Source organism: Triticum urartu, chromosome 1 (assembly GCF_003073215.2).
Source record: "Triticum urartu cultivar G1812 chromosome 1, Tu2.1, whole genome shotgun sequence".
Taxonomy (NCBI): domain Eukaryota; kingdom Viridiplantae; phylum Streptophyta; class Magnoliopsida; order Poales; family Poaceae; genus Triticum; species Triticum urartu.
The window spans coordinates 124,324,646-124,331,823 of NC_053022.1; positions in this window are offsets into that span (position 1 = coordinate 124,324,646).

Genomic DNA, 7,178 nt, shown 5'->3' on the forward strand with positions numbered 1-7,178 from the left:
CCCATGGAGAGGGGTGTGGCCGCAAGAGGTGATCTGGGCTGGAGCACCACCACCTCATCCCCCTTTCTCTTCTTCGCCATGGGCGTCGGCCTAGTTACACAACGAAGAAGAGTCAAGGACAAGCAGCAGAAGCAAGAACAAGGCAGGACAAGAACACTTACCGGTCCACCGCGGCGTAGTCCCTCCGCTTCGTAAGCGTGAAGCTGGAGAGCCTCGTAGCCTGAGGCGCAGGCGCGCGGGCTCCAAGAGCAGAAGCAGGAGCAGCAGACGGACCGGAAGCAGCTCCAGGCGGTGTAGAGGCGGAGGCGTCGTCCCGGGAGAGCAGCGCCGACCTACCCTTCGTCGGAACCATGGGCGGCCCCCCCTTCTCTGGGAGGACGTCGGCCTCGTCATCGTCGTCAGGCAGGAGGCGGAGGATGTCGGCCTTGCACAAGGGGGAGGTCTCCCCCATCCCCTCAGGGGTTGCCTCTGGGTCGCGCTCCTCGACCTCCTCCTCTTCCCCATCCCGGTGGTACTCGCCAGAAGACACGTCCACCGTCGCCGTCACCATCTGGACCACAGGGGGCGCCGACGGCACCAGGCTACGCCCGTCAAAGGTGGGCATGGCGGCCACGACCCGCGCCCCATCCTTTTGAAGGAACAAGGGAACGCGGGCATTCGGCGGATACTCCTGGTCGTCCCCGACCAAGAAGCAGAGAGACACAGCCAGCTCCTCTTCAGACAAGTCCTCCGGGCCCAAGCAAAGCTTGTCTTCTCCGTCCCTGAGCGTCCACAAGGGGCGCGAGCGCGCCTGGAGAGGAGCCACCCGCAGCACCAGGAATTCCCTCAGGAGCATGGCCCCTGTCAGCTTCGCTGCCTTCGCAATGCCTAGCCTCAAGTCGGCGGTCATCTTCTCCAGCACCAACTTCGCCCGGTCGTCAGTAAGCTTCACGCGGGACCGCCCCTCATCAGACTTGGGCATCTCCATTGGCAGCTTCAACCGTGGGTGGACACACTTGGCATCCATCATGACCCACTTGCTCCTGAGGCCATCGACCTTCTTTCCGGCCTTCAAGATCACGTTAGCCTTGCCGGCTGCAAGGAAGTTGGCGCACCCCATGGTGTGGCCATTGTTGATTAGGAGGAAGAAGAAGTGGCGCAGCAGTGCCACGGATGGCATCACCCCAGCATACGCCTCACAGTAGAAGGAAAATATCAACAAGAGAAGAATGGAGTTGGGATGGAGATGGAGGGCCTGCAACCTGTAATTTTGGAGGGCTGAGTAGAAGAAGTCGGAGAAGGGGGGAACCAGGCCCGCGACGACGCTGCTCATAAAGAAGGGGTAGAAGGAGCTCTTCGAAGCCTCCGGCACGGCAGAGCCAGCCTGGAGCTCGGTCTTCCCCTTCTCGTTGCTTTACCCCATCGTCAGCAGGCGCGTGGCGGCGAGGTTCCTCTCCGAGACATTGGGCACGTCCAGAGACGGCTCGTACCAGGCAGGCGGCGAAGCGGCCTTAGCCTTTCGGGGCGCCATTGGTCGGAAGCTTGGAAGGGGATTGAAGCAGATTTGGAGATTTCGAAAGTAAGGAGCAAGAGAGGGGATCTAGAGCAAGATGAAGGAAAGCAATGAAGGCAAGCGTTGCCCGCACCAGCCTTTTGTCAGTCGGGAAGTTGCCGAGGCAGCGTGGCGAAGTGGAGACGCCCACGTCCAATCAGTCGCCACGCGCCAACCGTGGCCGGAGGCTGTTGGAGCCCGCGGTACTCCTCACACTTACCCTTTGGCTTCGCCTCGAAGCCAAGTCCGAGCGCGCCTTGGGCCCAGGGGCTACTATCGGCGTTTTGGGAACAGGGTCCCCAGACTTGCCTGCCTGCGGCCGGCGGCGTGGCTCCACCAGCGGCCCTGTACGACCCATCTTAACCAGCAGACACTCAAGACCCTCGCGAGGGGCCAAGCCTCACAAGGTGGACGATGCAAGACCTCCTCAGGGGCGGCCTCACCAGGCTGGCTCGCGAGGGGTGGAGAGATCAAGGCAAGGGACACATCGCGAGGTTTCTGTGATGCAAGCCATGACGACTGGAGCCAGGCAGGCGCCAGCGCGCGCAGTGTCCTTATTTCCTCTTTGGTGCTAAAGAGGCAAGTGCAGGCGAGGAGTCTCGAGGAATCAGGCAAAGGTTTCCATATTGGTGCAACAAGACCAAGACCAGCAGGACAGCAGGACGGAGGTCACCATGGAGCCCAAGACGGCGTCACTACCAGAGCCTTTGGCAGGCGAAGACTACTTTTGTCAACATAGCTTGTACTAGCTGTCCCCCTTCAAATTGGCTGTTGTGGGATCCCTTCCCACTCAATATTTGGGAAGAGGACTGAGGCCACTATAAATAGGACTAGCCACCACATAGAAGGGGATGGGCCAAGCTCATCGCAGATCATCCACAACCACACAAGTTCACCAAGCACAAGAACACCTCTCCTCAGGAGGCTGTTCTTCCCTTGTAACTGTTCATCCTCATCCCAAGAGGCAATCCACCACACCACACTGGAGTAGGGTATTACACCACAACGGTGGCCCGAACCAGTATAAATCTTGCATCTCTCATTCTTTGGGTTCATCGAGCTAGGCCATGAGATCGTGTCGAGTGTGAGCTAGAGGAGGCGGAGATCTTTGTGCGCACCCTAGTGTTCGAACATCAAGGGTTTTGCAAGAACCTGAAATCCAACAACGGCGACAAGCAGATATGGGTCATGCCGCCGTCTGCTGTCTTGAATGGTCCCACCATGTCCAGCCCCCAGACGGCAAAAGGCTAGGTAAGGAAAATGGTCTTGAGTGCAGAAGCCGGCAGATGTTGCTTGGAGCTGAATTTCTGACACCCCTTGCAATGCTTGACCAACTCCTTGGTGTCCTCCAAGGCAGTTGGCCAGATGAAACCATGGCGGAAAGCTTTGGCAACAAGGGATCTAGAGGCCGTGTGGTAGCCACACTCGCCTTGGTGGATATCTTTGAGGACTGCTTGGCCCTTCTTTCGTTCTACACAGCGCTGGAAGACCCCAGTCATGCTGCGTCCGACAAGCTCTCTGTTGACTATCATGTAGGCTCCTGCTCGGCGCTGCACCTGCCGGGCCAAGATCTCATCAGCCGGCAGCTCTCTGTTCACCAGGAAATTGAGGATGGGCTATGCCCAGGATGTTGCTTGGACTTCCTCCACTGTCATCATGGCCACTGGTACTAGGGCGGTTGGGTTGGGAGGTGGTGGGGTGGAGTCGGCCACTGCTTGCTGTGTTGTTGGAATCCCCGGGCTGACTGTTGCAGCCCCCGAGCCACTTGGTAAAGTCCTCGAGCTGGCTGCTGCAGCCCCCGGGCCGGGTTGTGAAGTCCCCTGGCCGGGTGTGACTACTGCAGTCCCCGAGCCGCCTGCCGAAGTCCCCGAGCCAGCTTCGACAGCCCCGAGTCTCGGGAGTAGCCTGCACGAAGATGGACTCAGATTCTGGAGAAGGCTTGATAGATGGCTTGCTGACACACTAAAGGGAAATGCCGGCTGGGATTGCTTGGTGGGTGGAGCCGATTCGTGTCAGGGCATTAGCTTGCTCGTTGTCGTTCCGTGGCACATGAAGGAACTCACACCTGTCAAAGTATCTGTTGATCTGCTAGAGAAGGAAGCGGTAACTTGCTATGTTTGCATCCTTGGCGTCCCAGTCACCAGACGACTATTGGACCACCAAGTCCGAGTCACCATAGCACAGTCTGGAGGATGCCGATTTCTTTGGCCAGCCGGAGTTCGTTTATTAGCGCCTCATACTCGACCACATTGTTGGAGGAGGCAAAGTGAATTTGCAATGTGTATGTGAGTTTGTCGCCCTTGGGAGAGGTGTGGACAACGCCGGCTCTCAAGCTTGTGCGCATCTTCGAGCCATCAAGGTGCATCCTCCAATGAGTGGAGTCTGGAGCTGGCGGCAGGTACTTGTCGGATTACGGGTTTCGGCAAAACCCTTGAGGTTCGAGCTCTGGGGTGCGCACAAAGATCTCTCTCCCTCGAGCTCACACTCTCGCAATGATCTCAAAGCCTAGCTCGCCGAACCCGAGGGACAATTGACACAAGAGTTTATACTGGTTCGGGCCACCATTGCGATGTAATACCCTACTCAAGTGTGGTGTGGTGGATTGCCTTGTAGGCTAGAGATGAACAATTACAAGGGAAGAACAACCTCCTGAGGAGAGGCGTTCTTGAGCTTGGTGAGCTTGTGCGGTGGCCTTGGTGGAATGGATCCAGTCCCCCTTCTACGGTGGTGGCTAGTCCTATTTATAGAGGCCCAGGTCCTCTCCCCAAATATTAGGCGGGAAGGGATCCCACAATGGCCAATTTGAAGAGGGACAGCCAGTACAAGCCATCCTAACAAAAGGTGGTCTTCGCCTGCCAAAGGCTCTGGTGGTGACGCCGTCGTGGGCTCTGTGGTGACCTCTGTCTTGATGTCCTGCTGGTCTTGGTCTCATTGCACCGATATGGAAACATTTGCCTGACACCTTGGGAATCCTCGCCTGCGCTTGCCTCTTTAGCACCAAAGAGGAAACTGGCACTCTGCGCCCGCTGGCGCCCACCTGGCCTTGGTCGTCATGGCTCATGTCACGGGAACCTCACGAGGTGCCCCTCGCCTTGATCTCTCCACTCCTCACAAGCCGGCTTAGTGAGGCTGCCCCTGAGGAGGTCTTGTGTCATTCGCCTCGCGAGGCTTGTCCCCTCGCGAGGGTCTTGAGTGTTTGTTGATGAAGATGGGCCGTACCAGGCCGCTGGTGGAGCCACGCCCTGGGCCGTAGGCAGGCATGTTTGGGTACCCCCGTTCCTAGGACACCGATAGTAGCCCCGGGCCCAAGGCGCGCTCGTGCTTGGCTTCGCGGCAAAGCCAAGGGCCAAGTGCGGAGTGCCGCGGAACCTAACCGCCTACGGCTTTGATTGACGCGTGGTGATTGACAGGACGTGGGCGCCTCCACTTCCCCATGCAGCCTCGATTTCCGCCTAGCTAGGAAACTACTGTCATCTTCGTAGGTCCACCTCCTTTACAGGCAGCACTCTCCGCCGCTCCCTCATCTTCCGGAAGGCAGCGGATCTCTTCCCCCGGTCCAATCTGACACCAACTCCCCCCGCCGCCATGGCTCCAAGTCAGAAGAAGAACGGAAAGAGGGAGTCCCGTACCTCGGCCCCTGCGATGCCGGTTTTCGAGCCCGCCATCGAGCGGTCGGTGGTGCTCAACCAAGAAGTGATGGGAAAGGTGTGCCTGGTGCTTGCCGCTGATTTCAATGAGTGGGGGGCGACGGTGGCCTGGCCTTCTTCCCACACCGAAGTTGACAGGATGGCCACCGAGGTCCCCATCCATCTTAACGCCCTCTGGGCAGGCTTGATTCCCCCCTTCTCCAATTTCTTGAATGTGGTGCTCTCGCATTACCAGATCAACGCGTTGCATCTCGATCCCCAATCCATTACCCTCCTTGCTGTCTTCGCCTTCGTCTGCGAAGCCACGGTGGGGATTGCCCCTTCCGTGGCCCTGCTTCGCCACTTTTTCTCGCTGCACCTGACAGATCCTCTCCAGCGTTCAGGATGTGTATCCCTTCAGGCCGTCGCGGCAACTGCCGGCTCGTGGATTGATTTCGAGCTCTTGCCGGTCGTCGGGGGCTTCAGGAAGAGGTGGGTGTTTGTGGACATTGGCGTGCGCAGCCCCGTGCTGCTGCTCCCTTGGATTCCATCTGCTCCGAGCTCCGGTTGGGGGCACACAAAGCTCACCGATCAGCGGCTCGCCCATGTCTAGCTCCAACTTGCCAGGCTGAAGGACCTCAGAGTGATGGCGCCCATGGTGGTGAAGGAGTTCATCTGGTGTCGCATCACTCCACTTCAGTGCCACTCTCGGCAAATGTGGACATTCTCCGGCTACGGGGACCATATGAGGCTTCAGGCTCCGGCTCTTCTTCCTGAGGCACGACGCACGATGCTCCAGCCCCTGATGAGCGACCCGATTCTAGCCAACCTGCCGGAGGAGGGTTGTCTTCTGTACTGCTGCTCAAACAAGGTGGAGTTCGTGAAGTAGACGCCCCTCTTCGACGAATGGGGACCACGCCTGGTTGTCCTTGAAGGGCCTCGCAAGAGCCCTGTCTTCGTGGCCCCCTGCCTGCCGCGAGCGCGATATCCGCTCTAGGAGCGGGCGCAGGGGGAAGGTTGCTGTCGAGCGATGGCGACGCTGCTGCTGAAGAATCGGCACCACTCGGAGCTCCTGAGGTACCGCCCCTCGGGACTCTGGAGAGCCGTCCTGAGGAAATGGCCTGGGGGGCAACGCAGTCCGATGCTCCTGAGGTCGGAGCCCCCCGAAGCCCCGGTGACCAGCCACGAGGCAAGTACCGAGGTCTCAGCGCAGTCCAGCACCCCTGAGGTCGCCTCTTCAGGAGTCACACCATCCGCGCCCGGCCTTGGTGACCACACCCAGGGCTTCGGCCGGCTCCGACCGAACTTCGCGGTGCTCCGCAAGAGGATGGGGTCTCCAAGCTGCAGTGGTGACTCCTTCCGGCCATTGAAGCAGATGAAGTACATCGCTATTGACGAGTGAGTACCTTATCTTTGTAATTTCCCGAGTGCCGCTTCTCCTCCTAACCGTGATTCCTCAGGGTCCCTTCTTCTAAGGCGACTAAGTTTCCTGAGAAGCAACCTCCTCCTGCCTCGAGTCCTCTGCTGACCTTGAGCGCCCCAAGCCAGCCTGCACCACTTGGCGCGAGGCCGGCCGGAGAGCAAAGCACATCGGCTTGGCGTCTCGATCCCACATTCTTGCTGGCCGTTCTTCGCAGCCTAGCCTAGGATGTGGGAAGTGTGCCAAGGGCTCCTCCTCTGGTTATTGACCGTGGCTGGGTGGCCTCGGCTCTGGCCTCTCCTTCGGGTAACGAGCCTCCGCCCTTCTGGGCCCCCGACGGGGCCCGAAGGGCGACTGGAAAGACGCCGGCCTCCAACCCCCTGCTGGGAGGAGGCGAGCCACCTTGAACCTCCTCAATGACTCTCGGCGTTAAGGACGGACCCGGTTGTGCATTCGAGATTGCGCGCAGGTGGGGCGTCGTCCATCACGAGCTCTTCTGGGAAGCGATGGGTGCGCTGAGCCGGCTTGGGGAAGAGCTCATGGACATCGACGCTCGCCTTGAAACTGAGGGTCTACGGCTAGTGGATGAATGGCGTCAATT